The sequence below is a fragment of the Mauremys reevesii genome, linkage group 2, assembly GCF_016161935.1.
Source record: "Mauremys reevesii isolate NIE-2019 linkage group 2, ASM1616193v1, whole genome shotgun sequence".
Taxonomy (NCBI): Eukaryota; Metazoa; Chordata; order Testudines; family Geoemydidae; genus Mauremys; species Mauremys reevesii.
Window position 1 is genome coordinate 247424344 of NC_052624.1, and position 23600 is coordinate 247447943.

At 42.3% G+C, this 23600-nt stretch overlaps 1 protein-coding gene and 1 long non-coding RNA gene across 4 annotated transcripts in view; one reads left to right on the top strand and one right to left on the bottom strand.

Moving 5' to 3' along the window:
* CPQ (carboxypeptidase Q) overlaps positions 1 to 23600 on the top strand; it is a 248519-nt gene that overhangs the window by 135277 nt on the left and 89642 nt on the right. The gene's annotated exons all lie outside the window — the stretch shown is intronic.
* LOC120399414 lies at positions 2413 to 14911 on the bottom strand. Of its 2 annotated transcripts, XR_005595141.1 has the most exons (4): positions 14445 to 14911; positions 13048 to 13172; positions 12720 to 12816; positions 2413 to 3206 (listed from the first exon to the last, which is right to left on the bottom strand). It is a non-coding gene; the product is annotated as an uncharacterized LOC120399414 (long non-coding RNA). The 2 variants fall into 2 exon arrangements; XR_005595140.1 differs by lacking the exon at positions 2413 to 3206 and having other exon boundaries at positions 12487 to 12816.

Here is a 23600-nt window from a genome sequence, read left to right on the forward strand (position 1 = left end):
AGGTTATATTTCTCTAATTTATTTATGGGAAGATCACGTGAGACAGTATCAAGAGCCTTACTAAAGTCAAGATCTGACATCTACTGCTTCCCTTCATCCATAAGACTTGTTACCCTGTGAAAGAAGGATATTAGGTTGGTTTGACATGTTTTTTTCTTGACAAATCCATGTTGACTGTTACTTATCTTATCATCTTCTAAGTACTTGCCAACTGATTGTTTGATTATTTGTTCCATTATCTTTCTCGGTACCAAAGTTAAGCTGTCTGGTCTCTAATTTCCCAGAGTTGTCCTTGTTCTCCTTTTAATAGATAGGCACTATATCTGCTTTTTCCAGTCCTCTGGGATCCCTTCCACTTCCATGAGTTCTCAAAGATAATCACGAATGACTCAGATCTCTTCAGCCTGTTCCTTAAGTATTCTAGGATGTATTTCATCAGGCCCTGCTGACATGAAGACATCTAGCTTGTTTAAGTAGTTCTTAACTTGTTTTTTCCTGTGTTAACCTCAAATTTTACCCCATTTACACTGATATTTATTATGTTAGTCATCCAATAACTGCTAACTTTTTTGGTGAAAATAAACAAAAAAGACATTTTGTTTGACTATTGCTGTGTTTTCTGTTAGTCTTTTGCTCCTCATATAGTAATGGGCCTACTCTGTCCCTGGTTTTCCTCTTGCTTCTCATGTATTGTAAAATACTTTCTTGTTACCCTTTATCAGGGCCGGTGCAACCATTTAGGCGATCTAGGCAGTCACCTAGGGTGCTGGCATTTGGAGGGTGCCATTTTCTTCAGCAGGGACCGTGGCGGCCGGATCTTTGGCCGCCCCGGTCGCCGCCGGCATTTAGGCAGAGGGAGCTGGGGCAAGGGAGCATGGGGAGGGCCACCTGCAGCAAGTAAGGCGGGGGGGAGCGGCACGCAGGGGAACTCCCCATCCCAGCTCACCCCTTCCCCGCCTCCTCCCCGAGCACGCCGTGGCTGCTTCACTTCTCCCGCCTCCCAGGCTTGCAGCGCCTAAGCTGATTGGCGCCGCAAGCCTGAGAGGCGGGAGAAGTGAAGCAGCCACGGCGTGCTCATGCGCGGAGCAGGGATGAGCTGGGGCAGGGGGGGCACCTCAGGGTGGAGGGGGGGAGCTGCTGCACGAGGCACGCCTCAGGGTGGGGTGCGCGGGGGAGGGCGCAAGGTGGAAGTTTCGCCTAGGGTGCGAAACATCCTTGCACCGGCCCTGCCCTTTATGTCCCTAGCTAGTTTAATCTCATTTTGAGCCTTGATCTTTCCAATTTTGTCTCTACATGGTAGTGGTGTTTTTTTAAAAATATTCATCCTTTGTAATTTTACCTAATTTCCATTTCTTTTATGACTCTTTTTTGAGTTTCATGTCCTTGAAGATGTCCAGGTTAAGCCAGGGTACCCTCTTACGATACTTCCTGTCTTTCCTATGCATTATCATAGGTTACTCTTGTTCCCTTAATAATGTATCTCGTGGACGTATGCACCATGATCTACTTAATCCATGCGCCTCAAAAAGTGAGGATCCCGGCCTGAATAGTTGCTTGTGCTTAAGGCTGGTTCTGTATTGTTTTCTTGTGTCTGCTTTGCTTTTTGTCTGACAGCGTAATTTTATATGTGGCTCCTTCTAGCAAGGCTGATGTCTTTTAAAAATATCTTTAAAGTGAAGTGCCTGATGTTTCTATCACCTAGAAGAGGCTGGGAGAAAATGCACTAATGAAAAACGGAGAGATTCTCAAAATGTCTGTACATACAATCTGTAAGAGAATACCCTGTGCCTGTTAACTGGCCACATACAATGTGGGTAATTGTATTATATGTGGTAGGACAATAGTTACATAATTATATTGACAACCTGTGTAAAACGTGTTGAGATCTGTGGATGAAAAGCACTATATAATAGCTAGGTGGTATTATTATTATCAGCTTTAGCCAGAAAATGCATTTTTTTAAAAAAAAAAACTCCTTTAACAAGCTTCTGGAATTGGCTGAATAGGTCCTGGCCTTGCACTTTGAGTACTATACATCCTTGATGCCTCTTGTTTCTAAGTATTCATATTTTGTACTTAGCCTGTTTTGCTCTTAGCCATCAAATTCTTTAGTCTCTTGTGCTTCAGTGGAATTTAAACTCACCTGAATGCTTTGAGCAGCTTTCTGGGGGTGAGGACACTCTCTTTCTGAGAGAATCTATTCTCAACAGGCTTATATCTGGTGTTTGTCATGACTTGTTGTAGGAATTGTCTTTTTTTTTTTCCCCTGACTTCTTCTTGGCAGAGTAAACCAAGCCCTTGTGGCTTATATACTCTGTAGCTACTACTTCTCCTAATTAAAGCCTCATCTGTGTTGTTCAGAAACAGTTTGTTGAACTGTGCTAAAGCAGCTAAATTGTTTTAAACAGTTGGTCCAGCTAGTATGGGTGGGGGTAAAGGTGTGATTTTAACTAATTTTAGATATAAGCTTCTCTCATGTGGAGGAGGAATGAATTGTTGTAAGGAAGGAGGGAGAGAGGAGGAGGAGTTGGGTGTCTGTTGTGTGATGGCCAGGAGAATTCTGGGAATTTGTGGAGAGTCTAATTGTTAGACACTGGTCCTAACTGCTGTTTGTGTACTGACATACATGTAACCAGAACACATTTTGGAAACTGAAATAAATAATAAATACTCTCAACAGCATTCAGTCTGGTTATGTTCATCGTAGCTGGCCAAAACCGTATTTAAACTGTTATCTGGAAGTGCATACAAGGTTTATACAATGTTCAGTAAATTGTAGATGGGGCCTAAATATAGCTTCAAAGGCTTTAAGCAGATACAGAATTTTCTTATGCTTTTCTTCTCTGTAACCCTGAGAAAAAACGGTGCCTTTCTTTCTCTTCTCACTCTGTTGTCATTAATGTACTTTTTCACATCATTTTTTCCACCCATTATTCCTCCAATCCTCTCTCACTTATGCATCTCCTTTCATAACAGCCAAGTTGCTCCCATCCACAATTGACTACTGCAGACATGCACTTCTAGCTCTGAGCCCTCCATGTCCTGGAAGATTCAAATTATGCAGCAATCCGTTACACGTAATAGTTTTGGTTCAGGCGACGTTAGTTGATTTGCCATCTACCATGTGATTTAAGTGTGTGGCCGCGGTACAGTTGGGTTTAATCTTCGTATTAGAATAGTTCATCTGTCTGGAGTGAGAGGAGAAACTACAGAGAAAACCAGAAAACATGCAGATGCACAATGGCCTGTTTGTGTGTATAGTTAACATTTTCCATGTTATTTTCAAGTATAAACCTAACTAATGCTAATTCAGTTTATAAAGCATCCTCTGCCAAGGCTCTTGGGGCTCTGAGCTATAATTTAATTCTGTAAATGTATAAGAACATTATAAAAACATTAAAAACAATCTAATAATATACCACCCTCATAAACAAAAGCATCACATTTGTCATCTGCTCACTATGCTGGCTCCCCATAGAATATTGCATCAGGTTCAAGATCTGAGTTCTTTTCAAGGTTATCAATGAGCTAGGCCTGCGATACTTAAAAGATGACCTAAAACTCGGGGACAAGTAGTGTGGTTGGCAACTGCTGTCCTCTGGCATAATGGAGATGTGTATTACAAGGGTAAAACTTGTTCAGGAGATGGAGCTTTCTTGGGGACTGGTCCGAAACTCTGGATCATTCCAGAATAACAACCATCCCTTCTAAGAGCAAAGTGCACTTCTTTGACTTTGCCTTTACTAATAGAAATGTGCAACGCATAGTACTCATTAACTTTTTTCCAACAATTTTCCCCCTGTGGATAGAAAGGGAAGAACACCACATGGCAGTTGCATACTATTGGAAAGCATTCGGACGCCATGGTGATGGAACCTAAATAAAATAGAAGAAAAATCTTAGGTGGTATGTTAAACTGGAGGAGGGGGGGGGGGCGCTGAAAATCCTTCAAGGCAAAACAAGTTCCAGAGCCTGCAAATCATGTTGACCAGCTAAGACCTTTTTGAAAAATTTACGAATGACTGAAAATGGGGCAATTAGAATGAAGTATGTTTAGCTCATATGTGCCTTTCCAAGTACTCTGTTTTTTACAATCCAGTATCTGGGTTCAAAATATTTAGGGTTGAAATCTGATTGTATAATTTTTATCCCTTTCACATAAATGTGTGGCCATTGTGACTCAGACCACTTATAGTGTGACATTAACCTTAACATCACCATTAACAAATTCTTTAAAGATGGTAATAATATAATTGTTTTGATGTGTTTTATTTCTACTGAAAATACTTCAGGGGGAAACTTTTTTTTTTTTTTTGCACCATGGTTCACTCTTGCTTCTGATGTGAAAAAGAATTGATAGGAGGAAAATTCCTTTACAAATATCTAAGAAGGCTCACTTACTAGATTTAAGAACAGGAGGAGAAGTTATCATCTTCTATAAAGCCATGAATATTGACACTTGATGTTGCTGCTTTACTGATGACTCATTTTTCATTGCCCTGTAATAGTTTGGGACACATACTTCTCAGAAATAGTTACTGGTTATTTAAGCATAATCAGAGAGTATTTAAGGTAGGGTATTTATTTTTCTTTAACAGTTTGTTAGTACTGGTCTAGGTGACCTAGCACAATATTTCCTCTTCAAGTATGAGAAAGTTAAATATTTTGACTAGATATAATTCAAGGTGCTGCAGGTTTATTTAAAAAAAATTATTTGCTATGAATTTCATCATAAGGAAACCTAAATCTTGTAACACCCAAGTAATAGTACTGTGCTTTGTGTGTGTATACACATTCCTCATGTTTATAGACTTTGGAAAAATCGTGCTTCTTACTTTATATGTTAGAGTGTTATTGATTCAGATTTTTGAAGCCTTAGGGTTGAATATAAGAAATTTGCTTCTGAAAGATTAAATAGACTGGAAATGTAATGACTTGAACAGGTATATGTGCTGTAGGAAATGCAATATAACCCTAGTTAACTGAAGGTCTGTTTTAAGAGGTATTTTGGCTAAGAAGCTCCTTTCCTGGGTTGCTCAGAAACTCTCCAGGAGCAGACCTTCAAGATTCCCAGAGTTCCCCTTCTCTCCTTGGATCTTGACCCAAGACTGGGTGCAGATTACAAAACTCACGGTCTGACTTCTGATTATCTGAATCCCAATTATCCCCTAAGTCCTTGATAATTGATGTTTTACAGTATAGTGCTTCATCCTCTCAGAAGGGTTCATTTCTAGTGCTGTCTAAAACGTTTTAGTAGGCAATAATACCCTCAGCCTGCAGCAATCTGTAAATCCCACTGTCACATTTTCAAGCTTCCTTCATGGGGGAAGCATGGTCCAGTGGTAAGGTATTGAACTGGGATTTGGGAGACTTGAGTTCAGCTTCCTTCTGTGACACAAACTGACTTTATAACCTTCGACACGTCCTTAGTACCATAGAAGATTAGAGTTGGAAGAGACTTCAGGAAGTCATCCAGTCCAACTCCCTGCTCAAAGCAGGACCAATCTCCACCTAAATCATCCCAGCCAAGGCTTTGTCAAGCCAGGCCTTAAAAACCTCTAAGGATGGAGATTCCACCACCTCCCTAGATAACCCATTCCAGTGCTTCCCCACCCTCCTAGTGAAATAGTTTTTCCAAATATCCAACCTAGACCTCCCCAACTGCAACTTGAGACCATTGCTTCTTGTTCTGTTATCTGCCACCACTGGGAACAGCTGAGCTCCATTCTCTTTGGAACCCCCCTTCAGGTAGTTGAAGGCTGCTATCAAATCCCCCCTCACTCTTCTCTTCTGCAGACTAAATAAGCCCAGTTCCCTCAGCCTCTCCTCATAAGTCATATGCCCCAACCTCCAAATCTTTTCTGTCGCCCTCCGCTGGACTTTCTCCAAATTTTTCCACATCTTTTCTGTAGTGGGGTCCTAAAACTGGACGCAATACTCCAGCTGTGGCCTCACCAGTGCCGAATAGAGGGGAATAATCACTTCCCTTGATCTGCTGGCAATGCTCCTACTAATGCAGCCCAATATGCCGTTAGCCTTCCTGGCAACAAGAGCAACTGTTGACTCATATCCAGCTTCTCATCCACTGTAATTCCCAGGTCCTTTTTTGCCCTACTGCCGCTTACCCAGTCAGTCCCCAGCCTGTAGCAGTGGATGGGATCCTTGTTGAACTTCAAGATAAATTGGAGGATTGGGCCAAAAGAAATCTGATGGTCACTCTGGACCCTATCCCTACCCTCCAGCATATCTACACCATCCCCACCCCCCAGGTTAGTGTCATCCATGAACTTGCAAAGGGTGCAATCCATCCCACCATCCAGCTAATTAATGAAGACGTTGAACAAGACCGGCCTTAGGACTAGACATTGAGCCGTTGATCACTACCCCTTGAGCCCGATGATCTAGCCAGCTTTCTATCCACCTTATAGTCCATTCTTCCTATCCATACTTCAAGTTGCTGGCAAGAATACTGTGGGAAACGGTATCAAAAGCTTTGCTAAAGTCAAGGTATATCATGTACACCGCTTTCCGCATATCCACAGAGCCAGTTATCTCATCATAGAAGGCAATCAGGTTGGTCAGGCATGACTTGCCCTTCGTGAATCCATGTCGACTGTTTCTGATCACCTTCCTTTCCTCCAAGTGCTTCAAAATGGATTCCTGGAGGACCTGGTCCATGATTTTTCTGGGAACTGAGGCTGTCCAGTCTGTAGTTCCCCAGATTCTCCTTCTTCACTTTTTTAAAAGATAGGCACTATATTTGTCTTTTTCCAATTGTGTGGGACCTCCTCTGATCACCACGAGTTTTCAAAGATAATGGCCAATGGTTCTGCAATCACATCAGCCAACTCCCTCAGCACCTTTGGGTGCATTGCATCCAGCCCCATGGACTTGTGCATGTCCAGCGTTTCTAAATAGTCCTTAACCTGTTCTTTCACCACTGAGGGCTGCTCACCTCCTCCCCATACTGTGCTGCCCAATGCAGTAGTCTGGGAGCTGACCTTGACTGCGAAGACCAAGGCAAAAAAAGCATGGAATACTTTAGCTTTTTCCACATCATCTGTCACTAGGTTGCCTCCCCCATTCAGTAAGGGTTCCACACTTTCCCTGACCACCTTCTTGTTGCTAACATACCTGTAGATACTTTTCACATCCACTGCTAGCTGCAACTGCAGTTGTGCTTTGGCCTTCTTGATTACACCTCTGCATGCTTGAGCAATATTTTTATATTCCTCCATAGTCATCTGTCCAAGTTTCCACTTCTTGTAAGCTTCCTTTTTGAGTTTAAGCTCGCTGAAGATTTCTGTTAGGCCAAGCTGGTCACCTGCCATATTTGCTATTCTTTCTGCACATCGGGATGGCTTGTTCCTGTGCCCTCAATAAGGCTTCTTTAAAATACAGCCAACTCTCCTGGACTCCCTTTCCCCTCATATTAGCCTCCCAGGGGATCCTGCCCATCAGTTCCCTGAGGGAGTCAAAGTCTGCTTTTCTGAAGTCCAGGGTCCGTATTCTGCTGCTCTCCTTTCTTCCTTGTGTCAGGATTCTGAACTCAACCATCTCATGGTCACTGCTGCCCAGGTTGCCACCCACATCTACTTCTCCTACCAATTCTACCCTGTTTGTGAGCAGCAGATCAAGAGGAGCATGGCCCCTAGTTGGTTCCTCCAGCACTTGCATCAGGAAGTTGTCCAACACTCTCAAAAAACTTCCTGGATTGTCTGTGCACTGCTGTATTACTCTCCCAGCAGATGAGTGATTGAAGTCCCTCATGAGAACCAGAGCCTGTGATCTGGAAACTTCTGTTAATTGTCCAAAAAAAGCCCCGTCTACCTCATCCTCCTGGTCTGGTGGTCTATAGCAGATGCCCACCATGACATCACCCTGGTTGCTCTCACCTCTAAACTTAACCCAAAGACTCTCAACAGGCTTTTCTCCAGTTTCATACTGCAGGTCTGAGCAATCATACTGTTCTCTTACATATAGTGCAACTCCTCCACCTTTTCTCCCCTGCCTGTCCTTCCTGAACAGTTTATACTCATCCACGACAGTGCTCCAGTCATGTGAGTTACCCCACTAAGTCTGTTATTCCAATCACATCATAGTTCCTTGACTGTGCCAGAACTTCCAATGCTTGTTTCCCAGGCTTCTTGCGTCCATGTACAGGCACCCAAGATAACTAGTTGATTGCCCTGCTTTCTCAGTATGAATCAGGAGGTCTTTTCTGTTGCACCCTCCTCTTTTGTTTCCTCCCAGTATCGCATTTCCCCTCTTACCTCAGGGCTTAGGTCTCCATCCCTTGGCAAACCTAGTTTAAAGCCTTCCTCACTAGGTTAGCAAGCCTTCCTGCAAAGATGCTCTTCTCTCTCTTCGTTACAAGGATCCCATCTCTTCCTAGCAATCCTTCCTGGAACAACATCCTGTGGTAGAAGAATCCAAAGCCCTCTCTCTAACACCATCTGCGTAACCACACATTTACTTCTACAATTCAATAATCCCTATCTGGGCCTTTTCCTTCAACAGGGAGGATGGACAAGAACATGACTTGCGCCTCAAACTCCTTTATCCTTCTTTCCAGAACCACATTGTCAAAGTAATTCTGGGCAGTATCATTAGTGCCCACGTGGAGAAGTAGGAAGGGGTAGCAGTCTGAGGGCTTGATCAGTCTCTGCAGAGTCCATCACATCCTGAATTCTAGCTCTAGGCAAGCAGCATGCTTCTCGAGTTTCCCAGTCTGGATGGCAGATGAATGACTCAGTCCCCCTAAGAGGGAGTCCCTGACCACCACTACCCGTCTGCTCCTCTTGGGAGTGGTGGTCGTAGATCCCCCATCCCTAGGACAATGCATCCCATGCCTTCTGGTCGATGGGGTCTCCTTCTGATCCCTTCCCTCAGATGACCCTTTCAAACCATTCTCCGCCATAGTACCTGTGCAGAGAGCTTGAAAACGGTTTCTTACCTCTATCTGCATATGGGGTACATGAGTTCTCCTCTTTCTTCTTCTGGAGGTCACATGCTGCAATTTTCTTCCCTGTTCTGCACTGCCCTCTCTGATTCTTTGGCATGCTGTGCCTGCAGTACCAAATACTGACTTCTATCCAGAAAGTCTTTATTTTCTCTGATGCAACACAGGGTTGATATTTGGGTCTCTAGTCCTTTAACCTTCTCTTCCAACATGGAGACCAGCTTGCACTTCATATGGATGAAGTCGCTTCCGTCCTCAGGGAGAAAGACAAACATGGCACATCCTATGCAGCTCACAAGAGCCGGTCACTCGCTATCTATATTGTCTTCCTCCTAAGGCCTGGTCTACACTGGGGGGGTTCGAACTAAGGTACGCAAGTTCAGCTACGTGAATAGCGTAGCTGAACTCGAACTACCTTAGTTCGAACTACTTACCCGTCCTGACGGCGCGGGATCGAAGTCCGTGGCTCCCCCGTCGACTCCGCCACCGCCGTTCGTGGTGGTGGAGTTCCGGAGTCGACGGGAGCGCGTTCGGAGTTCGATATATCGTGTCTAGATGAGACGCGATATATCGAACTCCGAGAAGTCTAAGTCGATCGCTACCTGCCGACCCAACATTTGAGTCTCTTCAAATGTTGTATTTACTGCTCACAGAAGCCTGAAAGGCTAAAACTCTGTGGGAACTCCCCCCAGGCAACCTCGCTCTGTTGGCTTCTCCTCTGTTCACAGCTCTCTAAAATGGAGAGGGACATAACATTTCCTTACTTCACATGAGTGTTGGGAGGAAAAATACATCGGAGATTGTGAGATGCTCAGATACTATGGTAATGGGAGCCATATAACTACTGAAGAGAGATAGGGCTTTAGCCTCTATTCATGTCCAGCATTTGTTATATATATATTGGAACTGCAGTCTCTTAAGAGAGAGCCTCTATGTAATCCTGATAAACAGGTTTGTATTTCATACCATTGTGTACTTTGAGTGGCTGACAGTGTAGACTGTAGCTAAAGTGACAATAGAATCATTTGAAAATATGATAACAAAATGTATAATGTGAATACAACAAATACCTGAAGATGCACGTCTTTCTGAACTGCAAGGTATTTCCTGCCTCACCTTGCTGAGTTCTAAAATTCAAGGGCTGAAATAACTGAAAGGAAATTTTGAGTTGAACATTGAGGGAGGCTTATCATTGAGACTTTCAACGATAAGATGTATTTGATAATCAAGTAACTTCCCAAGGAAATGATGAAAGCCCTTAAACTTTAATCTCCACAGTTTCTGCTTGGTTGTTGAGCTGAGTTTTTATTGTTGTGGAATAGTTTTCGTGTTAGTCTTCCAATAAAACGGCTCTCATTTAGACTGAGACATGGAAGCAGAACTTGCGGGGGACAAACGCTTGGTCTGTCAGTTTAACATTAATTCATAATTTCACCTTGATGTTAGAGGTGCTGAGGCAGCTTAGTGTCACAACCTGTGAGCTAGATCCTTGTACTTCCTGGTTGGGGAAGGCCAATGGGGAAGTACAGGGTCCATGGTCTGCCAAGATAGTCATGTGTCCCTACAGGGATGTGGGTTCGGGCCAGGTTCCAGCAGCTGTTAAATAAGCTGTTGTGAGGCATATAATCAAGGAAGCCAAATTAGGTTTTTGATAGAAAGTCAGACAAATGTAACTATGGAGTGACTAGTTATTACACAATCTCTAGGTATATGCCATCCATCCTTTGCCAGTACAATTGCTGCTCAATGTATTTTGAGTTTTCATCATTCTTCTTTATTCCCAAAGGAAAGTTAATTCACTCATAACTACTTGAAAGCTTTTTCTACAACACAGTTTGTAAGTCTTCTCTTTAGCTCTGCTCTTGTTTCTCAGTCTTTCCCCAGAGTTCTTGAGAGGGATACTTTCCTTATTAGAAGACTACTATAACCTAATATAGGTTTTGATTGTGGCAATTCTACCTAACTTATAGTTTCTTTTTTATAGTTTTTGTGATGCGTTCAGTATTCCATCACATCTGCACTAGTGATATCCGCAGAGTAAGAGCATATGACATGCTGAAACACTGCCTGCCATTCTATGAGCATCCAGGCTCGGTTCCCAAGCACCAATTTATATATTTCTTCCTCTCAAAGTCTCTAGAGCTGCACTGAATATATGGTACTGGCAATGAATCATGGACAACTCTGGGTGACATAAATGATTGTGTCAATATTTTCTGCAGTACTCCATTTACCCTACTGAATTCTTTCTTTGGTATTTCTACTACTTCCCAACTTCTTCCACAAAACTTTTAAAATTTACTTTTAACTAGAAATAATTGTGAACTTTCTTATGAGGCATTTTAAGCTTTTGGGTAATTTATCTTAGCAGTATGTTAAAGAGCAGCTATAGAGAAAAATACCACCTTAACATTCATAGTTAGTCTCCCTCAGTGACTTCCATGTCAAATTTTTTACTCGTTTGTCAGGACAGGCAATTTTTGTCAGTACTGCTACTGTAGTTGAACCTGGCATCTGAAAATTAAGTTGTGTTATTCCTTCTTTGTCTTTGCTCTAACCATCCCCAGTAATAAAGCTTTGGAAATAGGAACTGAGCTATCAATTTTACTGATGAATGAGAGAATGGGATGCTATACATCTTACTCCATATATATAGTTCTTTTTTTAGAGCTGACACTAGTTGTTTTTTTTGTCAGTAACTAGGCAGCTATGACTCAAAAGCTATGTCTACACTTTGAGCTAGAGATCTAATTTCCAGCTCAAGGAGACATATCTATACCCATAGAGGGTAGCTCTGGCAGCATGAGCAGCAGGAGGGGTTAGCCACCCTAAGTACAGTCCTGTCCAAGATAGCAGGCATGTAGTCAGGGCAGTTAGCTACTCACCACCATGGCTACACTTCTATTTTTAGTGTGTTAGTTCAATCAGCACTAACTCAGGTTTGTCTCCTCAAGCTGGAATTTAACCTCCAGCTTGAAGTATAGCGTATCCAAAGGTAAGGTCATATATCTAGGAAGAAAGAATGTCTCTCACATTTACCAAATAGACACTCTATGCTGTAATTCAGTGACACTGAAAATTACTCCAGTCATGGTAGAACACAAGTTAAGTGTGAGTTCCCAATGTGATGCTAGAGCTACAGGGGCAAACACAATTCTCAGACACATAAGCAAGGGAATATCAAATAGGTGTAGGGAAATGATACTACCTCTGCATATGGCATTTTTGTGAGACTTTTAGTAAAAATAGTGTGTTTGGTTCTGGTGTCCACACTTCAAAAAGGATGCTGACAAACTGGAAAGGGCTCAGAAAAGAATTAAAAGAATGATCAGAGGTCTGGGAAACCTGCCTGTATAGTGAGAGACTTCAGAAAGTCAATATATTTAGTTTATCCAAGAGAAGGTTAAAGGCAACTCGATAAAGGTCTACATAGGGAAGAGATTTCTGATAGTAGACAGTTCCTTAATCTACTTGAAAAGGCATAATGAGATCCAATGGCTGGAAGCTGAAGCGAGAAATTCAGATTAGAAATAAGGTGCACATTTTTACCAGTGAGAGCAATTAACTATTGAAACAATTTGCTGTGCAATGTGGTGAATTTTCTGTCACCTGAAGTCTTTAATCAAGGCTGATGCCTTTCTTAAAGATATGCTCTAGCTCAAACAGACGTTATGGGCTTGGTACAAATATTACTGAGTGAGGTTCTTTGCCCTGTGTTTAGCAGATCAGACTAGGTTAGCATACTTGTCCCTTCTACCTTTAAAAGCCATGAATCTATGAACATGGATATTTGTGAGTGTGGAGGGCTGTTTCTTTTCTGTGTAAAGCCATATTTCCGTGTCCTCAGGTGTTACCTAGTTTAAAGAAATAAATGCAGTGTCATCTGAGGTCATCCAACATTCCTCCCCATCCAGAGCTGTGCATAGGGTGACCAGATGTCCCGATTTTATAGGGACAGTCCCAATTTTTGGGTCTTTCTTATATAGGCTCCTATTACCCCCTCCCACACCCATCCTGATTTTTTACACTTGCTGTCTGGTCACCGTATCCATGCATAAAGGGAACTTTCTGTGCATGGATCTTACCCTCCTGTGCCGAAGGTGGTAGGGATGTCAGGCATCTTTCTGGCACTACTTCTCTCTCAGGCATCCTGGATATTACGGATGGTGCTCCTTGGATCTGGGGTCTCTGCAGGGGAAGGCGGCAGAGCCTGGGTGGAAGAGAGAAGGGGTAAGCAAGGCTTGGGGATACATTTTGTCATATGGTAACTCAGGATCCAGCTGATAAGCAAGAGATAATTTGTGACACTTGTACTGAGCACTTCTGAAAATCAGGCCCAAGTTTGTCTCAAGATGGACACCCAAGAACTCAGCTGCCCACAATCAGTGGCCACTTTTTGGAAAATGTTACTGTATGTGAAAAATAGAAATACTGTAACAAAAATACATACTTTAAAATAATTCAGAATAACTGTGCACATTAGTGTGATCCTTTTTCTATTGTAATTGATACAGTACTATTTTGATACAGTTATGTTTTAATTTTAGATTGCAGGTAGAAATATGGGCTGATATTTATCCTTAAATTTGATAGTTACATTACTCATGACTAGAGATATTATAAGGAATACACACATTATATTAATATACATTATTGTAGGATATGATTGAGGTTTTTCATTGTAAACCTTCAACATTCTGATTTTTATAGGTTAGTACCTTTTCTTCTATTTTAGAAATTTTATTTTCCATTTGTAAGGAAAAGTAAATTTTTTCAGCTAATGATAGTTTATAGTTAGCTATTTGATTTTTATAAAGAATTATCACCTGCTTTACTCTGAACTTGCAAATGTGTTTACATAATAGTGCCTTGCAAAAAGTATCATACAGGAAAAAAGTATTAATATTTGATATTATGTTTCAGTCTTGTCAAAAGTTTATTTTAAAGGATAAGTAATTGTCACTCTCAACATTCAAGCATTAAAATATTTTAACAGGTAAGGATCCTTGAGATTCTTAACTAACAGTGCCCTTCAAGGTAATTAATCCAATACCTATTAGTTTTGCATATTACTGTGATAACCACCATGTTAAATTGTGAAAACTATGGATATAAATATTAATATTGCTTCAATAACAGCCCAAGAGAACACAGCCTGGGGGTGAAACTAAATCCATTTTAACACAGAGCAGGATATGAAATGAAGGACAAATGAAAGAGGAATAACAATTTAAGTATAGTACAAAAATCTTCATTTAAGAAAACTCAATCTGTGTTGGACCCAGCTGTCCTGGCAGAATAAATCTCTGTATTAAAATAACATTGTTTTTTGGAGGCTGTTGAGGATGGAGGTAATGGTACTAGAGATCACTAACATAGGTCCCAGGATGTTTAAACTGATCATGATTAAACAGCCAACATTTAAAAATTGTCTGAAGTTAACATTGTAGATTGGCATGTTGTGATGGGGCGCTCTACTCACCACTGGAGGGTTCCGCCTCCTGGCACGTCTGGGGATTAGCTCTGCCAGCTGACACCCCTTCCTGCAGTTGCTCTGCCACATTCTGTCTCTTTCACCCCTCTGTTGCCCCAGGAGCCACTGCCTCCTCTTTGCAATTCAGCCCCCAAGCCAGGTTACTCCCTTCCAGGGTATCAAACCATGAGTTGTCTCAGACAGTCCACTCTCCACCGCTTGGTCTATGCCATTTCCCCAGTGGCTGGTAGGGGAACCCAGGCCTGCCCTCTACTCCAGGTTCCAACTGAGAGATTCTCTCCTCAGCAGCCAAGGGCTGCACTATCCTATTCCTTGCTGCTTTTCCCCTGAGCCTTTTAGGCTTTCCCCCTTGTCTGGGTTTGCCAGCCTAAACTCCCTTCTCCTAGGGAGTAACTGTAGACTACCTTCTATAGTTGCAAACACCCCTCCCTTCTCTGATGCATTGACTGCAGATTACTTCCTTAAAACCCCCTGCTGTTACTAGCTTCCTGGCTTTATATACTGGGCCCAGCTCCACCCCCGCAGCTGGACTTTATTAGCCAATTAGGCCTTAGCACTGCCTGGCTTTCCTCCGGGGTGCAGCCTTATAGTGTAATTGGTCTAATTTACCCCTTCATGCCTTGTGTGTTGTGGACACCCAATCCCACATGTGACTTTGGGGGGAAGGGGGAGAGAAAGTATGTAATAACTAATTTATGGTATTTATTGCTGCAGCATCATTAGGTAAAAAGAAAAAATTATACTGGGAGATGAGGTGACTCCAGAGATTGATAATGGGATTTAGAACCTTTCAACTGAAGGTCAGCCGTTCAAATCCCACCTATAATGGCAGTAGATAGAAGTGATCACCATTTGATAGCTGTTTAATGGCCTAGGAAAATAATTTGTCCACATCACCCAAACCTTCACACTTGGCACTAACTGACACCTTTGGTTGGTTTGTCTGTCTAGATTCTTACCTTGATGTCTTTACCACAGTATTTAAGCAGAGAGGCCCAGGACTGAATAAACAGGGAGACTGAACCATCATCTCATATCTAAAGGGACCTTTCCAAGTCAGGGTTGCTGAAGTATGTTGATGGAATAGTGTGGGAAAACCTGTCATTGTTACTTGCTAGTGCTGCCCCTAATATGTCTCTCTAGGCAGAGGCCTTTAGATCCCAGGGCTGTGGATAGTCACTAAAAATAATGGACCTAGTTCTCTGGTGGTGTAAATAGGTGCAGCTCCGTTATCTTCAATTTACAACTGCAGGGAATTTAGATCTACATTTCTTAGCACTTTTATATACATTCTGCATTTTCAAACATTAATTTTTTCTCATAGTATCCCTTTATGTTAAGAAATTATTATCCCACTTTTACAGAAGAGGCAAAGGAGGCAGCATAGTTATCTCACCTAAGGCCCCCAAAATAAGAAACACCAGGTTCCCATTGTCAATCCACTAGACATTTCACAAGTACTGTAGTCATTTATAGAAATATTATGTAAAGAAAACTACTGGGGAAGAAAGAATATTAATCTTTTTATGGATTTTCTAGCTGAAAATTTAATTATGTTAAGACTTTAAAAGTGTGGTTTAGTAAGTAGATAAAAATGTGATTGAGACTGTCTTGTGTTTTTCCCTAAAGAGAAAATGCCAGCATTTCATGGGCTTTCACATTGATTTATAAAACCAGACAAAAATTCCAAATGCTTCCTAGACTTTGTTGTTTTGAACTGAATTTGAAGACTTAATTCTGCACCATGATATAGACTACTGTAAGTAGAAGAGGGAGCCTCTGATCTCCTCAGTACTGGATTACACAGTAAAAATATTCCAGAGAGACAGCTTCAATTGTACCTTAAGTACCTGATTTCATAGGGAGGCACGTGGCACCATCCAGAATTGGTCCCTAGTTTCTGTACTAATTAATGGCTTTCTTTAACTGACAACAACATTTAGTGTGGAACTAAAAAAAATGTGGGCTATTAATTCTGAAATCAATGTCCTCATTACAAAGGGGCACCCATTTAAAATATTTTATCATATAAGACAACTTTGACACACACATTTGCCTCTATTCAGTTACCCAAAACTATATATCCTAGGATAACTGGACTTTTATTTAAAGTGGAATACCACTAATGGCAACTATAAAATCTTTAGTGCAAGCCTGCACAGGGGCTAAGTTATTCAGTAATTGCTAAGCTTTCTGACAAACTGCTATGCCTTTAGTATTACTAAGTAGATCCTGATACTACTGGAAACAGAAAATGTAAGCTTGAGCCTTATGCCTCTGAAATGGCCAGTAATTTTCTGTTACTGGTCATGTCTGACTTAGACATAGATGAGATTGGGATGCTTCCATTATTATTATTATTATTATTATTTTCATTCTAGTACTGTCCACAATGTGCTAGGCACCCTGCAAACACAGATGTGAAGACACAGTCCCTGCTGTGAAGAGCTTACAATGTACGGAGGGGGAAGAGTCAGTATAACTAATTTTAAGAAATAGCAGTGATCCCCCATAGCCAGCAGTGACCCAGAAAGCTGATCTGAGCCAGCAGCTCCTTGAGAGGATCTGAGTAGGTTATGTGGGGGTGTGACAGGGTGCTGAGTGAGAAGCACTTAACCAGCCCCTGTATCTCATAATGCTCCAGGTCACTGATACCTGGGTCCAGCTAAGCTGCACCTGGGGAACTGCCACCCCCAGCTCATGCTCCCCTGATCCTTTAGTTTGGTCTTTCAGGTAGATTAGAGCAGTGGTTCTCAATCAGGGATCCGTGAGCCCTTTCACAGGGTCTGCGGAGCCCCACAGCTGAAACCCAGTGCCCCAAGCGGGGCTGAAGCCAGGAGTGACATGGGGCTGAAACTCTGAGCATGGGGGGGAGTGCCAACTGAAGTGCCTTACCAAGTGGGGCAGTCCTGGGGCAGCTCCACCCCCCCACCTCTTCCTTTCCTCCAGTGCCCCTCAGTCCCCGTCCTCTGGCCAGGTCCTTGGCGGAAAGCCAGAGCCAGGCAGTGCGAGGCAGATGCTCCTCTAGTTAGTGGTGCCATGGAGTGGGCAGCCATGGCATTCCCCCATCTGCTGTTGTTGCCTGGGGTCACGGCTGCTCCTCAGCTCCCAGCCCCTACTTTGACTGTTCACGTAGCCTGTCAGAGCTACCCTGGCAGCTCTGGGCCCAGCAGAGCCCTCAGGGTGTAGCCACTGGCACATAGCACCAGACAGGTGGGTAGCCTGCTGAGGTGAGTCAGGGGATGGAGGTGGCCCTCCCTCCCTGGACCCCACTGTGCAGAGCTGGCCAGAGCCGGTCAGAGCCCTGCTGGCCCTTGCCACCCCACCCTGCCCCCAACATAGAAGTCAAACTACACCTGTGCCCAAGAGTTCCCACCCTGGGCCTGGAGCCCTGAGTGCCCCTCCTGCCCTGCTGGGCCCTGGAGTTTTTCTAGCATTTTGAGGGGGGCCTCAGAAAGAAAAAGGTTGAGAAACCCAGGATTAGAGCAACCTCAGGGCTACTCTGATTTATGGTCAGCTTGTGACATTTGTAGTCCCATTGCTTAATGCACTACTGGAAGGTGGTCAGATACTATGGTGACAAGCACAGTATAAAAACCTATACAGAATACAACAGAAAAAACTGCAACCACCTGCAGTGGGAAATCTGTGAAAAGGGACTTTACTCAACCCTGGAGAATCCCAGAATAGCCAGTTAGTCCAGTGTTCAGGCAGCTTTGTACCACCGGCACAGAGTAAAGCAGCTTTAGCAGAGTTGAGGATCTGGCCCTAGGTGTCTCAAAGTGCTTCAAAGAGTCAAGCATTTTTCCCCAAAGCAATACAAAACATAAACTGGTAGTTTGGTATTGTATAGTGTGTAATTGTGACCCCCCCGTCATGAGCTCGGCAATGAAAATAACTGTATTGACATTAAAGTGTATTATACTGAGGTAGGTTTTTTTAAACTGTTTTAAAGTAAATGTATTGTTCATGAATGTTCCTAGACAAAGATATTAGGAGATAAGTCTGCTATCCATAAAGCATAAACAGTATGGTCAGAGGCATTGCAAGGGATGCTACCTTGTCACTGTGCCCTCTCCCTGGTTTGGCGGGATCATGTCTGTGAATGTAAGATTAGCTTATTCTCCACAGCCATTTAATCTATTGCCTCTCTTCTTAGACTGCCAATGTGAGTGATGAGTGTGATGTAAACATCTGTCCACTAGGAATTAGACTTGAGACCGCACATTGTAACCAAACATCCCTAATCAGCTGGTAGTTAGCACAAACCTGGAGTAAATTCACATCAGTGACTTGTGTTACTGTGGAGGAGAGAGGGATTTCATATATATCCTTACAGGAATTTTTTTTAGAATCTTGGCGACTAAGAGAGAAATTATTGACTCAGACACTCAGGTTACCCTTAACTAGAGCTGATCAAAACAAGAATCCTGGTAACCTTTAGTTAAAACCGAGGAGGTAGTTGCTCCTTTTTGCAAATTAGTTCAGGGATAACTGTTGCCTCTACATGGGGGTTGTGGCAGAGTTGAGACTCACCGGTGCAGTACCTCCTGCTGGTCGTCCCTGGAATTAGCTCTTCCAGCCAGGAGCAGCCTCTGCAGGCCGGTGTCTCGCCTACCGCTGGCCCCCATGTCCCTCCTGGACCCCGGTGCCCCTCTACACCAGGGTTCTGTCCCCAGCAGTAACCCACAATCTGGGTATTCCCACCCAGGGGAACCCCCAACCCTCCCTTACCTCAGTGGCTATGCCAGTCATCATCTAGCCTTCACTCCCTGGGGCAGACTGCAGTCTGTAATCTACTCATCATCAGCAAGGGGGTTAGGATTGCCTTTGCCTATCCCTGAGCTGCCCTTCTGCAGCCCCAGTACCTTTTGGCCTTTTTGGCAAAGTCTGCAGCCTGGGGTTTTACCAGGCTGGAGCTCCCCAGCTCCCTCAGCCCTTCCCCAGCACTGCTTCACCTCAGATACCCTTCCCAGCTACCAGGCAGCCAGGTCCTTCTCTCTCCACAGCTAGAGAGCGACTCCTCAGCTCCGGGCCCCCAGCCCTCTTATCAGGGCCAGCTGGATCCTGATTGGGCATGGCCCCAGCTGTGGCTGCTTCCCCAATCAGCCTTGCTTGTCACTACAAGGGCATTTGCAGAGTGTCTGTGTCAAGACAGCTGGGCAACTGTCCCTCTCTGGAGCAGGGGCAGGAACAGGCTCCGGATGGAGCAGAAGCAGTCTGTCACAACTACCAGGCAGCTTGGCGTATCCCCAACAAGGTAGCAACATTGAGCAGACTGGATTGGGGCTGCTTTTGTCTGGAGCCTGTATGCGAACTTTGGGAGGGGGCATGGTTACACCCTTGTATGTGGATTGGCTGGACCTTTTGGACTAATGGGTAACCTCAAATGATTCATCAGAACACTCTGGCTCAGAACACTCATCACACTCTGCTTGTGCTAATCCTTAAATTGCGAGCATGAGTAATATGCGGCTATTGGCATCCCTGAATGAGAAAGTGTCTCACTTCTATGATATTTCCTCTATGATTAGTTGTAGTTGTTTACTACTAAGATGTTATTCTTCATACTATTCCCAGACAAGGGGGTATTCAAAATGGAGTTGTGTGTGTAATCATCATGCCTTTTGGAAAAATTATCTTTAAAACAGTGTTGATGTCATAGAGTTCACGCCCAGAGGGGACCACCAGACCATCTAGTCTGACCTCCTGTATATCACTGGCCACCCATACCACCCAGTCTTCTAAAACATGAGAATTCCAGGAAATATTGAATTAGGCGACTATAAAACTTTAAACTATGTTAAGCATATGGAAATGGTGAGGTTTAAAATCCAGCATTTAATGGGAAAATGGTAATAATTTTAAGTACAAAGAACACTTGGTTAAATTCTGAAATTACATCTAGTCTCTGTCTTGTTATCTTTACTTAGGGTGGAAAGGATTAGATTTTTATCAGTAAATATCATTAAAAATCTATTTCACCATATACCAACAGAAAAAATATATTTCTATCAATAATGATCAAAATTTACAGTTAGGAAAAGTAAGACAAATCTGCTTCAGAATTTAGAATTTGAGCTAAGGATATTTACTTTGTATATTGTGATACATGATGTTGACTGCATGTGTTTTGATGGTTTAAAAGCATTAGCTTTTTAATCTCAACACCTACTGTCACTAAATAATTATTTTCCGACCCCCGCCACTCATTGTCTGACCCCCTCCATAATTTCCCACAATAATGAAAATTTAAATTGATTAAAAAATTAAAATACTTAAAAACAAAAAAAAATCTGTCAAAATTATATTTAAAAAAAATCAAATTCTGCCAAGCCTATCTTTACTGCATGTCCCTTCTCAGGTAACAGCTTCTAATTAGACAAATTTAGATTAATTTTCTCCCATACCTTCCCATTTGTCACAAATGGTATCAGCTCAGTGATTTTGAGATTCCCTTTTAATGGGGTTAAGAAGAGGTTTAGTTACAATATTTTATGGGAAAAGTATACTTTCAGGTAGCGCCAGACTTCAAATCACTTCATGTTTTGTAAAATTCAACATACAAAATGTTTTATGTATGTTGTGATACAGAGACGTTTTGAAGGTTAGTCAGCTTCTTAGCAGTAATGGTTTTTGATTCTTGTGCAACCGAGTGTGTCATTTCTGTTTCATGCACAGAAATGTCATTTAATCAGGAGCCTGGAAGCTGAGATTTATTACACTGGATATTAAATAGAATAGACGTTTTTTTTTTGTTTTAAGCATTTTTTCTGTCTGAACATCACTGTGTCTGTAGGACTGCAAATTGGTTAAGACAGTTAGGCTGATTATTTGAAAGCCATTCTGAATGCTTGTGAAATCTAATAAAAAGGGCTATAGGGTGAAGTCATATTATTTGGAAACCAAAGCAGAAAACCGAATTTGAAGGAAAATTTGTTTTAGATACAAATAAAATCAATTAAAATTTTTAATGTTCTTGGTTTACAGTTAGGGCATGTCTTCATTAGATGTTTTTTATTGGGTAAACTGCTAATTAATTCAAGCTAGTTAACACCTAGTAAAGCACTACCAAACATTTGTTCCAGGTGAAAAACATTTGTGAAACCAACAAGGAGTCCCTGTGGCACCTTAGAGACGAACAAATTTATTTGGGCATAACTTTTCATGGGCTAGAACCCACTTCATCAGATGCATGGAGTGGAAAATACAGTAGCAGGTATAAATACAAAGCACATGAAAAGATGGGAGTTGCCTTACCAAGTGGGAGGTCAGTCTAACAAAACTATTCAATTAACAGTAGGATACCAAGGGAAGAAAAAAACTTTTGTAATGGTAATGAGAGTGGCCCATTTCAAACAGTTGACAAGGTGTGAGTAACAGTAGGGGGAAATTAGTAAGGGGGAAATTAGGTTTAGGTTTTGTAATGACCCAACCACTCCCAGTCTTTATTCAGGCCTAATTTGATGGTGTCCAGTTTGCAAATTAATTCCAGTTCTGCAGTTTCGCGTTGGAGTCTGTTTTTGAAGTTTTTTGATGTTGAAGAATTGCCACTTTTAAGTCTGTTATTGAGTGAACATGGAGATTTAAGTATTCACCTACTGGTTTTTGAATGTTATAATTCCTGATGTCAGATTTGTGTCCATTTATTCTTTTGCATAGAGACTGTCTGGTTTGGCCAATGTACATGGCAGAGGGGCATATATCACATTGGTAGATGTGCAGGTGAACAAGCCCCTGATGGTGTGGCTGATGTGGTTAGGTCCTATGTTAGGTCAGCTACTGTTAATTGAATTGTCTCGTTAGACTGACCTCCCACTTGGTAAGGCAACTCCCATCTTTTCATGTGCTTTGTATTTAGACCTGCTACTGTATTTTCCACTCCATGCATCTGATGAAGTGGGTTCTAGCCCACGAAAAGTTATGCCCAAATAAACGTGTTCGTTTCTAAGGTGCCATAAGGACTCCTCGTTGTTTTTGCTGATACAGACTAACATGGCTACCACTCTGAAACCTGTCAAACATTTGTGATTTACCCTAGGCTGATCCCCAGGGTAAATCACACATGTCTGAAGCCTGGAACAAAGAAGTGGAGAATATCTAGGGTGGCCTTTATAAAAGGGTTAATTACCTTGAGTTAATTGGCAATTGATTAACACAAAGTTAAAAAACAAAACAAAAAAACAAACCCACACCCTTTATAGGCTGAGTTTATCCACTGAAGTCAATGTAATTACATTGGGGATGAATAAACCAGGTTTTAAACATGTCTAGACAAGGCCTTTCTCAAGTAGGTAAGGTAAGACAATGGAGAACTGGGCTTATGTATGTACATTGTGTTATGACAATCTAGTGATCTATGTAATGCTGTCCACTAACAACATACTGTTATCAGCAGCATGAAACCTTGTTATGGGTTGAGTTAAAAACTCGTTCAAACTGATGTGTGAACGAGTCCTCCATTTAAGATAGTTGTAAGAGACAGTTAAAGGGTCACACCTAAACAAATGCTAATTGAGTCTGCCCAGAAACTAGCACCATGCTGTTGGAGGGAAGGGTTCGACTGGGTATTGTTACCAGGTCTGTTTGGAAGGATGAGGGCGAGGAAGAACACACGAAAAGCTCAGACAAGAACAGAGAGAGAAGGGGAGGCAAGAAAGGGTTAGAGGTTTTTAAGGCCCGGCTTGACAAAGCCCTGGCTGGGATGACCCTGGAAAAAGCTAGAAAATGAGAATGAACTTTTGGGCTTTCTGTAGCCAAAAGAGGCTTGGGGACTGTAAGCTAAGAAACTACTCCTTTTAGGTTCTTGGTTCCTTCTGTGTTCAGGGACACTGGACTCTGTACAGTCTTTGTAAATAAAACTGCATCAAAGAAATACCTGACTACCTCAAATTTCTATTCTCAACTGGAACATCCCCAAGGCCCCAAAATTTGACTAGCCACTTGGGTCAAAAAGGGACAACAATACTAGTCATAAAATCCCTCTTACACCTCAAGATGTTTAAAATTAATTTAATCTTCTCCAAACTTTGCTAAGAACTACTGATAGTAATGATGTAGAATGCTGCATGCTTTCAAAAGCAAATGTGCTGTTTGTTTGAATGGTCACAATCATTATGTAGCATTTCCTGAAACAGTCTGCTA